The sequence below is a fragment of the Hypanus sabinus genome, chromosome 13, assembly GCF_030144855.1.
Source record: "Hypanus sabinus isolate sHypSab1 chromosome 13, sHypSab1.hap1, whole genome shotgun sequence".
Classification (NCBI taxonomy): Eukaryota; Metazoa; Chordata; class Chondrichthyes; order Myliobatiformes; family Dasyatidae; genus Hypanus; species Hypanus sabinus.
Genome location: NC_082718.1, coordinates 8,885,264 through 8,898,794, shown reverse-complemented (window position 1 = coordinate 8,898,794; position 13,531 = coordinate 8,885,264). Strand labels below are relative to the sequence as shown.

Genomic DNA, 13,531 nt, shown 5'->3' with positions numbered 1-13,531 from the left:
GAATAGAACACCAGAGGTTGGGTATGGTCACAGCAGATGCCAACATGCAATGGCAATGGACATGAATAAATTCAACAGCATTACATTTCACTGAGCACCTCCTTTCCAACAATCCCTCCCTTACGCACATCATTAGACCATAAGACATGGGAATGGAATTAGGTTAATTGCTCCATCAAGTCTGCTCCGACAATCCATCACACCTGATTTCTTTCCCCCTCTCAACCCTGTTATTCAGCCTTCTCCCCATAACCTTTGATGCCCTCACTAATCAAGAACCTATCAATCTCCAATTTAAATATACCTAATGACCTGGCCTCCACAATCGTCTGTGGCAAGAAGTTCCATAGATTTACCACCCTCCGGCTAAAGAAATTCCTCCTCATCTCCATTCGAATGAAACATCTTTCTATTCTGAGGCTGTTTCGTCTGGTTCATGACTCTCCCACTATTGGAAACATCCTCTCCACATCCACTCTTTCCACACCTTCCAATATTCTATGTTTCAATGAGATCCACCCTCATTTTTCTAAATTACAGTTAGTACATGCCCAGTGCCATCAAATGCTCCTCACACGTTAACCTTTTCATTCCTAGGATCACACTTGTAGATATCTCCTGATCCCTCTCTGATGCCAGCATATTCTTTCTTCAATATGGGCACCAAAACTTTCCACAATAATCTAATGCAGTCTGAACAATGACTTATAAAATGCTACCACATGGAAAGTCAGATGTATTAGTATTACCAAATGAAGGGAATTACAAAAGGTTGAGAGAGGAGTTGGCCAGAACTGATTGGAATAGAACACTGGCAGGGATGACAGCAGAGCAGCAATGATGGAATGCTGGAAGCAATTCAGAAGGCACAGGATACGTACACTCCAAAGAGGAAGAAGTATTCAAAAGGCAAGAAGATACAACCGTGCCTAACAAGAGAAGTCAAAGCCAACATAAAAGCCAATGAGAGGGTATATACTAGACCAAAGATGTATGGGAAGTCAGATATTGTGAAGCTTTCAAATACCAACAGAAGGCAAAAAAAAAGTCTTTAAGATGGAATATGAAAGTAAACTAGCCAATAATATTAAAGATGATACCAAAAGTATCTTCAGATACATAAAGTTTAAAAGAGAGGTGGGAGTGGATATTGGACCATTGGAAAATGATGCTGGAGAGGTAGAAATGGGGGACAAGGAAATGGCAGATGAAATGGATAACTATTTTGCATTAGTCTTCCCTGTGGAAAACACTAGCAGTACGGTAGAAATTTCAAATGTCAGGTGTCATGAAGTGTGCGAAGTTAGCATTACTAGGGAGAAACTTTTTAGGAAACTGAAAGGTTAGAAGGTAGATAAATCACTTGGAAAATTACAAATTTCACTCCACACTTCAAGGAGGGAGAGAAGCAGAAAAAACAAAATTATAGGCCATTTAGTCTGACCTCAGTGGTTGGAAAGATGTTGGAGTCGATTGTTAAAGATGTGGTTTCAGGGTACTTGGAGGCACATGATAAAACAGGCTGTAGTCAGCATGGATTCCACAAGGGAAAATCTTGCCTAACAAATCTGTTGGAATTCTTTGAAGAACTGATGAGCAAAATGGACAAAGGAGAATCGGTTGATGTTGTGTATTTAGATTTTCAGTAGGCCTTTGACAAGCTGCCACACATGAAGCTGCTTAACAAGCTACAATCCCATGGTATTACAAGGAAGATTCTAGCATGGATAAAGCAGTGGCAGGAGGCTAAGTGTAGGAATAAAGGGAGCCTTTCCTGACCAGCTGCTGGTGACTAGGGGTGTTCCACAGGGGTCTGTGTTGAGACCGATTCATCATAGGTCAATGATTTGGATGGTGGAATTGATGGCTTTGTTGCAAGGTTTGCAGATGATATAAAGATAGGTGCAGGAACAGGTAGTTTTGAGGAAGTAGAAAGGCTACAAAATGTCATACAGCTTAGAAGAATGGGCATAGAAGTGGCAGATGGAATACAGTGTCAGGAAATGTATGGTCATGCAATTGATAGAAGAATTAAAAGGGAAGAATATTTTATAAATGGAGAGAAAATACAAAAAACTGAGGTGCAAATAGACGGGAGCGCTTGTGCAGGATTCCCTAAAGGTTATTTTGCAGGTTGAGTCTATGGTGAGGGAGGCAAATGCAATGTTATAATTCATTTCAAGAGGACTAGAATATAAAAGGGCGTAATATTGACATTTTATAAAGCACTGGTGAGGCCTCACTTTGAGTATTGTAAGCAATTTTGGCCCCTTATCTTAAAAGATTGTGCTGAAACTGGTGAGAATTCAAAGGAGGTTCACAAAAATGATTGAAAAAGGCTTGAAGATATTTTATTGCTCTGAGCCTGTATTCACTACAACTCAGATGAATGAGGGGTGGCCTCATTGAAACCTATTGAATGGTGAAAGGCCTTGATAGACTGGATGAGGAGAGGATGTTTCCTGTGGAGGGAGAGTCTAAGACCAGAGGACGCAACCTCAGAATTGTCCTTTCAGAATGGAGATGAGGAGGAATTTCTTTAGCTAGGAAGTGGTGAATTTGTGGAATTTGTTGCCACAGGCAGCTGTGGAGACTAAGCCTTTATGTATATTTAAGGCCGAGGTTGATAGATTCTTGATTATTCAGGGCATGAAGGGAAACAGAGAGAAGGCAGGAGATTGGGGCTGAGAGAAAAATTGGATCAGCCATGATGAAATGATGGAGCAGACTCGATGGGCCAAATGGCCTAATTCTGTTCCTATATTTTATGGTCCTATGGACTCTTATATGATTCTGAAAGACAGTGCCTTCAAATATGGATGATTTGGAAGCTTTTAAAATCCAACAAAAGGCAACTAAAAAAGCTATAAGGGACAAAGATAAAATGTCAGAGCACACTAGCCAATAATATAAAGCAGGGTACTAAAAACTTTCTCCGTTGTATAAAGAGTAAAAGGGAGGTGAGAGGTGATTTTGGACCACTGGAAAAAAATGCTGATGTGGTAGTAATGGGGGACAAAGAACTGGCAGATGAACTTCACTGTGGAAGACACTAGCAGTGTGCCAGAGGTCCATGAATGTCAGAATGCAGGAGTGAGTGCCATTGCTACAAAGGAAAAAGGGCTAGGCAAACTCAAAGGTCTGAAGTTGGATAAGTCACTTGAACCAGATGGACTGCATCCCAGAGTCCTGAGAGAGGTTGCTGAAGAGATAATGGATGCATTGGTAATGATCGTTCAAGAATCACTTGATTCTGGTGTGGCCCTGGAGGACTGGAAGATTGCAAATGTCACTCCACTCTTTCAGAAGGGAGGAAGTCAAAAGAAAGGAAATCATAAGCCAGTTAACCTAACCTCAGTGGTTGGGAAAGTGTTGGAGTCTATTATGAAGGATGAGATTTTGGGTACTTCGGGACTAATGATAAAATAAGTTAAAGTCAGCATGGTTTCTGTAAAGGGAAATCTTGCCTGACAAATCTGTTGGGAGTTCTTCGAGGAAATAACAAGCAGGATGGACAAAGGAGAGTCAGTGAATGTCATTAACGCAGATTTTTATAAAGTGTGATAAGGTGCCACACAAGAGGCTGCCAACAACATAAAATCCTACAGCATTACAGGAAAGATACTGGTATGGATAGAATGGCTGACCGGCAGGAGGCAGCAAGTGGGAGTAAAAGGGAAGCCTTTTCTGGTTGGCTGCCACTGACTAGTGGTGTTCCTCAGGGGTCAGTATTGGGACTGCTGCTTTTCACATTGTTTGTTCATTATTTGGATAATTGAATTGATAGCTTTGTGGAAAAGTTTGTGGATGATACAAAGATAGGTGGAGCGGTAGGTGGTGTTGAGGAAGCAATGCGATTACAGCAGGACATAGACAAATTGGAAGAATGGGCAAGAAAATGGCAGATGGAATACAGTTTACATAATGCATTTTGATAAAAGGAATGATAGTGCATACTGTTATCTAAATGGGGAGAAGATTTAAACATCAGAGGTACACAGGAACTTAGGAGTCATCGTGCGAGACTCTCAGAAGGTTAATTTACAGTTTGAGGCTGTGGTAAAGAAGGCAATTGCAAGGTTGGCATTTACTTCAAGTGGAATAGAATGTAAAAGCAAGGAGATAATGCTGAGGCTTTATAGGACACTAGTCAGACCACACAGAGTATTGTCAACAGTTTTGGGCCCCATATCTGAGAAAGGACGTTGTCATTGGAGAAAGTCAAGAAAAGGTTCACGAGGATGATTCCAGGAATGCAGGGGTTAATATATGAGGAGGGTTTGGCAGCTTTGGGCCTGCACTCACTAGAATGTAGATGAATGTTTGGAGATCTCATTGGAACCTACTGAATGTTGAAAGGACTCGATAGGGTGGATGTGGAGAGGATGTTTCATGATGATGGTATCCAGAACTAGAGGGCACAGACTCAAAATTGAGGGGCGACCTTTTAGATCAGAGGTAAGGAGGAGTTTTTTATCCAGAGAGCGGTGAAACTGTGGAATACTCTGCCACAGACTGTGATGGAGGTCAAATCTGTGCATATAGTTAAGGCGGAAGTTGACCATTTTCTGATCAGTCACAGCATCAAAGGATATTGTGAAAAGACAGGTGTATGGGACTGATTTGGATCAGGGATCAGCCATCCTGATGTTCTTGAGGCTTAATTTCTCAAAGTGAATGCTGGAACAGGTATTGAAATTGATATTGGTTTATTATTGTCACATGTACAAAGTTACAGTGAGAAGCTGCTCTTGTATACTGTTCATACAGATCAAATCATTACACAGTGTATCGAGGTAGAATAAGGCAAAATAACGCTGAATAAAGTGTAAAAGCTATCTCGAAAGTGCAGTGCAGGTAAATTATAAAATGCAAGATCAGAATTCCAACAGAGCTTCGCCAGTAGTGTCTAACAGCATTCTCTCATATGGGACATGTATGCACAACTCTCTGAGTTACTGCATCTCTCACAAAGCCAGGCTACCTGTAACTGGACTGTGAGTGAAAAGACGATGAATTCAACCTCAGTGCAAATGCACTGTGAACAGCAAGAATCTCAGCATCTCCTGTTGATTCAGAGACAAAAGCAAAAGGCTCCTTCTGTTCTGTGCGGCAGCAGGCTCCTGAGTAACCATGGCAACGCCTTAGCTTCTAGCCTCAGGTTTAAAGTGACAGCCTCACATCTTGGAGACAGTTCTGACACGATAGAAAAACTTGGCACAGATGCAATAATTCTGATTAATGTGGACAGAACAACTCTTTCTTTAGCATAGAAGGTGGCAATCTCACTTTTAACCATTTACCCTTCTCGGGTTAGAACAAAGAGCAGTGTATTACAGTACAAACCCCACGGTCCACCATGTTGTGCCAACATTTTAATCTATTCCAAGATCAAGAAAACACTTCCTTCCCACATATTCCTCTATATTTCTTTTATCCATGTGTCTATCTGAGATTCTCTTAAATCTCCCTAATGTATCTGTCTTTACCACTGCCCACTCTCTGTATGAAAAAAAGATCTACGTCTGACATCCCCCTGATACTTCCCTCCACTCATCTAAAAGCAATGCCTTTTCATATCAACCATTTCCACCCTGGGAAAAAGGTATTGTCTCTCCACTCAATCTGTTGTACACCTCCATCAATTCACTTCTCATCCTCCTTCGCTCCAAGGACAAAAGCCCTAGTTCACTCAACCTGTCCTCATGAAACATGCTCTCCAATCCAGGCAGCATCCTGGTAAATCTCTCAGCACGCTCTCTAAAGTTAGTTTCTGGCCCTGCCTAATTGGGCCAGCAATGGCGATGTGAACAGAATTCTGCCTGGAGCAGCCACAGCAAAGCCAAAAGCTCCCACTGCTGCTCCCACCATTACCACTCTTGCAGCACCAACCATGTGGCATTCCTGCCCACCCTTCATTTTAGGGGAAGATTAAGTTAGTTTTGAGCTGACTGAATAATAATTTTCTTCAGTGCATTAGAAATTTCTATTTCTTTAGCCGGGGGTTGTAAATCAGTGGAATTCATTGCCGCAGATAGTTGTGGAGACCGTCACTGGGAACTTCAACCAGGCTTGTTTGAAGAAAACCATGCCCGATTACCATCAGCACATTAGCCGAGACCCCAGCACACTAGGCCACTGTTACACTAAGATAAGAAATGCCTACTGTTCCATGTCCAAGCTGCGTTTCAGTAAATCAGATCACTTGGCTGTCCTTCTCCTACCTGCATACAGGCAGTAGCTAAAGAGCAAAGCTCTGGTGATTAGCACAACAAAGATGTGGTCTTGGGAGGCAGAGGAGCAACTACAGGAGTGCTTCTAGTCAGTGGACTGGGCATGCTCAAGAACTCATCTGTGGATGTGAATGGGTACAGCATGCTTTCATAGACTTTATTAAAACAGATGATGAAGTGTGTTTATTAGGAGCGTAAATAAAGTGTGTGTCCTCACAAGATCCAGACGCCCTGGATGAACCATGAGATCCACAGACTGCTGAGAGCCAGTTCAGAAGCATTCAAGTCTTGTGACCAAGAAAGTTACAAGAGGTCCAGGTTGATCCCTGGAAAGCCATCTCACGTGTGAAGTGGCAATTCCAGTCCAAACTTGAATCAACGAAAATGCTCAACAAAGGCGACAGCAGCACTTCACTTCCTGAGGAGCTCAATGCCTCCCATACTCGCTTTGACCATCAAAACATGGAGCAACTATCACAAACTCCCACAGCCCCTGATGATGCTGTGATTCCATTCTCTGAGGCCAATGTGCAAGCAGTCTTCAGGAGGGTGAACCCAGGAAGAGCATCTGGCCCAGACCTGTGACTGGCTGGAGTGTTTACTGAGATCCTTAACCTCTCCATTCAGCAAACTAACAGGCTTCAATTATACTGGTAGCCAAGAAGTAAAGTGGAGACCAGCTTCAATTATTATTGTCCAGTAGCACTTACACCCACGGTGATGAAGTGTTTTGAGAGTCTGGTGATGAAACATATCCACTCCTACCCAAGAGCGACATGTATCTGCTTCAATTTGCCTAACAGAGCAACATATCCATAGCAGATGCCATTTCACTGATTCTTCACTCAACCCTGGAACATCTGGACAGCAAAGATGCATAAATTGATATGCTCTTTATCAACTACAGCTCAGCATTCAATACCATCATTCCCTCAAAACTAATCAGTAAGTTTTCATACCTCGGCCTCAATACCTCCTTGTGCAATTGGAACCTCAATTTTCTCATTTTCAGACCCCAGTCAGTTAAGATTGGCAACAGCATCTTCTCCATGATCTCCATCAGCACAGGTGCACCACAAGGCTGTGTGCTTAATGCCCTGCTCTACCATCCAGGACACGCTTTCTTCTTGGTGCTGCCATTAGGAAGAAGGTACAGAAGACTCAAGACCCACACAGCCAGGGTGAGAAACAGATATTACCCCTCAGTCATCAGGCTCTTGAACCATTTCAATGTACTTTCAATATTGTGGTGAGTGAAGTCATCCACAATGGTTCAGGAGCCTGACAATTGAAAGTTCCTGAACCTGAAGTTGTAAAAGGCCTAATATGGTATTGTGTGCAATTCTGGTCACCTAACTACAGGAAAAAAAATCAATAAGATCAAAAGAATGTGAAGAAAATATGCAAGCATGTTACCAGGACCTGGGGACCTAAGCTACAGTGAAAAGATGAATAGATTATAATTTTTTCCCTGAAAATGTGGGAAATTTGCTCAATGCATACAAAATATTGAGGGTAAAGACAGGGTGAATGCAAGCTGGCTTTTTTCCACTGAGGTTGGGTAAGACTAGACCTAGAGGTCATGTGTTAAGGGTGAAAGGTGAAATATTTAAGGGGAACCTGAAGAGAACTCTTCTCTCATAGGGTGACGCAAGAGAGCCACTGGCAGAGGAGGTGGATAGGGGTTAATTGTAACATTTAAGTGAAGTTTGGATAAGTACATGGATGGAAGGTATATGGAGGGCTACGTCCAGACACAGGTCAATGGGACTAGGCAGAATAAATGTTTGGCACAGATTAGATGGGCTGAAGGACCTGTTTCTGTGCTGTAGTGCTCTTTGACTCCACGAATCCACTTCACTTCACATGAAGAGCTTAACACCATGGATATGGAGGCATTTTCACACCAATCTGAACTAATTTGAACCCTCTTCCCAGTCAAAATAACAGTGCTCCTTTTTCCCATTTCTTTCACTGGAGTCACAGAAGTCATAGAACATCATGTAACTCCTACCCTGGTTGGCCTTCCCAAAGTGCAACACCTTACACTTGCCTGCATTAAATTCCATCTGCCATTATCCGGCCCTTTTTCCCAGCTGATGTAGATCCCACTGTAAGCTTTGATAGCCAGTATGGGTACAGTATCAGAATCATAATCATAATTAATATCACTGGCATATGTTGTGAAATCTGTTGCTTTGCAACAGCGGAACATGGCAATACCATAATAATAAGATATACTAAAAATTACACTAAGAAATACAGATCAAAATTAAATTAAATAAGTACTGCAAAAAGAATGCCAGAAAAATTGTGAAGTAAAAAAAATAGTGAAGTAAAAAATTATTATGTAAAAATACAGGACATGGGTCTCATTTGCTGAGTCAAAGTAATTTTCAGATGATGTTGTCTATTTTACTCTATGATAAATATTGCCATTCTTTCACCAGATGTCAATGGCAGGGGAAGCCTTGGCCAGGGAAAACACAATGATCACTCTCCACAGAGATTGTGTATTGCATCTTGGCAGCAAAATCCATTTCACTAGTTCTTCTCAGAGCTTTCAACAGTTCTGAACCATCTCATTGTCACAGGGATACAGTTCTTTCAGATTTTCTTCAGATGGAGACTCACAAATGAGAATCCCTGCCTATTTCCAAAAGAATCTGGACCCAAAGGCTACCTAGTGAATTTTCTCAGGAAGTGTACTCGGGTTTAAGGCCTTCCTGAGTAGCACACACAAAACCCTGGAGGAACTCAGCAGGTCGGGCAATATCTATGGAAATGAATAAACCATCAACAGTTCAGGCCAAGACCATTCTTCAGGACTGAGAAGGAAGGGGGAGGGCACCAGATAAAAAAAAGTGGGGGAAGGGGAAGGAGGAATAGTTTGCAGGTGATAGGTGAAACCAAGGAAATGGAAGATGTATAGGACTGGAGAAGAAGGAGTCTGATAGGAGAGGAAAGTGGAACATGGGAGAAAGGAAATAAGGAGGGGCACCAGGGGAAGATGATAGGTGGGTGAGGAGAACAGATCAGTGGCCAGAGTGGGGATCAGAAGAAGAGGGAAAGGGGAGATAAAAATACCAGAAGGAGAAATCAATGTTCACGCCATCAGGTAGGAGGCTACCCAGATGCAACATAAGGTGTTGCTTTTTTGTCTGCCTTCTTGACCACTCCCCTTCACCTCTTTCTCTCTAGCACACACACACACACACACACACACACACACACACACACACACACACACACACACACACACACACACACACACACACACACACACACACACACCTTTTATCCATCCAGATTTTTTAAAAAAAGTAGGAAATGTGACTTGAATTTCAAGGCCTGAAAATTATAGCCTGTCACTTATAATTTCCACCACAGATTGGACAGCCTTCTTCTCTTAGGCCCCAAATTGCATTTCAGAGCAAGTGATGTTGGCAGGCTGTGCTGAGAAATAATTTGCTGTTGGAATACAAAACCTGTCACTTTTTATCAGTAAATGGAAGCTGGCAAGGTGTAATTTCATAACCTATGTTTTAAAATAATACACTGTCCCTTTTTCCATTTCCTGCTGAAATTACCTGTGGCTGGATATCAGCTTTGCGGAGTGACAGAGGCACAGAATGGAAACTCTCAATTTCCATTTCTCTCATCACCTACCCCAATCCCTCCAAACCTACATCACTGCAGTGAGAAAGTGCAGAGCCACCTGACCAACTAAAATAAATCTGTTCTAATTGAGTCAGAAGGGCACCATTGGAAAAGAAGACAAAGGAAAGGCTATCTTTCAAATGGCTGATCTAGGGCATCCAAACACTGAGTATTAAATTTTACCATATCCATAAGGTATACACTCAGTGGCCACTTTATTAGGTACCTACTGTTCCTAATAAACTGACCACTGAGTGTATGTTTCTGGTCTTCTGCTGCTGCAGCCCATCCATTTCAAGGTTTCAATGTGTTGTGCATTCAGAGCCGCTCTTCTGCACACCACTGTTTTATCGTGTGGTTACTGTCGCCTCCTTGTCAGCTTGAACCAGTCTGGTCACTCAGCTCTGATCTCTCTCACTAATAAGGTCCTTTCACCCACAGAACTGCCACTCGCAGGATATATTTTGTTTTCTTTATCACACCATTCTCTGTAAACTCCAGAGACTGTGAGTGAGTATCGCAGGAGATCAGCAGTTTTTGTGATACTCAAACCACCCTGTCTGTGTCCCCAACAATCATTTCATGGTCGACATCACATAGATCACACGTCTGGTCACGAGTACTCAGATGGAACTTCTTGACCGTGTCTGCATGCTTTTGTGCATTAGGTTGCTGTCATATGATTGGCTGATCAGATATTTGCCTTAACAAGCAGATATACCTAATAAGTTGGCCACTGTGTACAGAAAGCTGAATTAATTCTGCCTAACAAGTCTGCCCCACTATTCAATTATGGCTGATTTTCTATTTCTTTTATTTGCTCCATTCTCCCTGTAACTTTTAACCCCCTTGCCAACCAGGAACTTAACTTTGCCTTAAATACACCTAATGAGTTGACCTCCTCAGACCTTTGGGCCAAATATTCCACAGATTTACCACCTTCTGACTGAAAAAAATCTTCATCTCAGTTGGGCCGTACCGCCAGATCCCAAAGTCTTGTATAAAAGAAAACATCCTCTTCACGTCCACTCTATCCAGGCCTTCCAGTATTGGACACATTTCAGTGAGATCTCCCCCTCACCCTGCAGATCTTGATCAAGTACAGCTGTCAAACCCTTCTCATATATTAAACTATTGTTGCTACATCACTATTAAGACACTGAGCAGCTATTGAAAGAAATGCCAGAGGAACATTGGAAGAATTAGTTTGATTTCAGGGAGATTTGTTTGAATTATTGCTGTGAACAATCTGGCCCCTACTTACCAGACAACACTGACTTTCTTCCCATTAAACCACCTGTGTTGAGGGCAGCAATGAAGGTCCTCTATCTTTGTCTGTCCATACCATTGCACACAGATAAAGAATGATTCTTCATTGCTGTTTCTGTAACATTTTTTTGACCAGCCAGGTGTTACGACATGCACCCAATCGCACCAGCCTCTGCGGTTTAGATACTTCAGCTCTCTGGAATATGGATCATAGTTGTGGCCCCTTTAAAGAGCTGCCCCACTACTTGGTGGCCACGCTTTGGCACCATGATATTAATATTTAAAGGGTACCTGAACTGAGGCTCAATCGTCAGCTCAACTTTGGATTCTCGTCTGGCATCTAGTTTAGAACCCTGTCTTCACTTCAGGATTGTATTGTGTCTCACTGCTAGGCTCAGATACTCCAGCACTTGCGTCCTAACCATCCTCGCCTGTGTCTCTCGTCACAGTCAGGGTTGTCAGCCCTGAGCTGAAACCCTGAACCTGGATGACCGGTGGACCACTCTTAGTCTGGCCTCTACCCTTTGACCTGTTTGGCATGGGTGATCCTACCAAGAGTCAAAGCACAAGGCCCTGATTCTGGCCAACATAGCTCCCTGGGTCATCGAGGCAAGCTAGCCTCCAAACCCTACAACAACCTTGTGGTCCTCTTGAAGGTTGCGGACGTGAATGAAAGAATTATTTCCGACTGAGGGCAGAGTACCAGCACAACAGTCAACAGTGCCAGGATTGGGAAATCAGGATTCAATACTGGCTGCTGTCTCTAACGAGTCTGTTGTTATTGCTGTGACCATGAGAGTTTCCTCCGGGAGCTCCGGTTTCCTCCCACTTTCCAAAGACATACAGAACGCAGTTAGTAAGTTGAAGACATGCTATATTGGTGCCAGAAGCACGGCAACAGTTACAGGTTGCCCACAGCGCACCCCCAGATTGTGTTGTTTGCTGATACATACGACACATTTCACTGAACGTTTCGATGTACATGTGGCAAATAAAGGAAATCTTCATCTTTAATCTGGCAACATGGGTCAGCAGGTAGACATGCCAGATCTGAAGGCCCATTACCCTGAGAGAAGGAGATAGGAGCTGGTGGAGATGTGATGACAGAGGAGAGAATGTTAGAAGGGGAAAAGAAGAGGTCAAACGGAGTGGTGATAGAGGAAGAGTAGGAGAGTTGGTTTAAGAGGAGGAAGGGAAGGTGGATGTGATGAAGAGGAGGAAGATGTGACGCACTAAGAGGGAACATGATAGAGGAGGAGGGGAGATAACGAAGAGGAGAGGAAGGTGACAAAGTGGAGGGAGAAATGACTGATGAGGAAGGGTAACTTCTTCAAAACAAGGTAGGTATGTGGAATGAGCTGCCAAATGAAGTAGTTGAGACAGGAAAAATACCAAATGGTACATGAATGGGAAAGGACTTGGGCCAAATGCAGTCAAGTAGAACTGGCTTAGTCGGGCATCACGGTCAGCATAATTGAGTTGGGCAGAAGGGCCTATTTCTGTGTTGTATTGCTCTACAGTTCTCTAAGTGATTTAGAGGAGGAGTGGACAGAGGGATGGGAGGTGGTTGAAAGGTGGAGGCAATAGAGAGGATGGGGTATAGCAAAAAAGGGGAGGGAGAGGTGATGTAGGGGAAGGGGATGTGATGAGGTGGAAGTGACACAGGAATAGGGTGAATAGATAAAGGAGGATTTGGGAGATATGGTTGAGCAGGAGGAGGAAGGTGTTGAAGTCAACATGGTGGAAGAAGAGGAGGGAAAGTTGAAGAGGATGAGATAACAAGAGGAAGGGGGAGAGTGGAGAGTGATGGAGGAAGAGGGGGAAGGTACAAATTAGGAGAAGTGTAGAGATGATGGCAGAGGTGGGTGAAGGGAGGTGAAAAGAATTGGTGGTAACTGGTGGGAAGAAGATAGCAGTGATGGAAAGGGGAGAGAGCTCACAGAAGACAATGAAAGGTGATTGAAGGAAAGGTTGATGGAGAAGGAGGCAGAGAGAGAAGGGGGTACAAATGAAGGAGGAGAGTTCAGCCGACAACTTTGGAGGGGGTACTGATGAGGGAGATTATGCAGGAGGAAGAGGAAGTTACGGAGCAGGGGAAAGAAGGGGATGGTGGAGGAGCCGTGATTGGCAATACAAGACTGACAATGGCTGCGGAGTAAGAAGGCAATGAAGAGAGAGAAGCAGAGTAGGGAAGATGGAAAAGAGAATGAAGAAAATGAAGAGGAGTAAGATCCCCACTGTGCTCCCACAAGTCATTCTAAAAGGTCTCCTCCTTGGATTGGTCTCAGGAGAGATGACTCACGTATTCTGGTGAATTGTAATCCCTTAGCCAAACCCTACCTCTGATTACACTGGACATCAAATTTTTT

General features: G+C 43.1%; 1 protein-coding gene across 6 annotated transcripts in view; it reads right to left on the bottom strand.

Annotated features, from left to right (window-relative positions):
- The window catches only part of plxna4 (plexin A4), a 721,825-nt gene that overhangs the window by 222,093 nt on the left and 486,201 nt on the right, over positions 1-13,531 (bottom strand). The window lies entirely within an intron of this gene.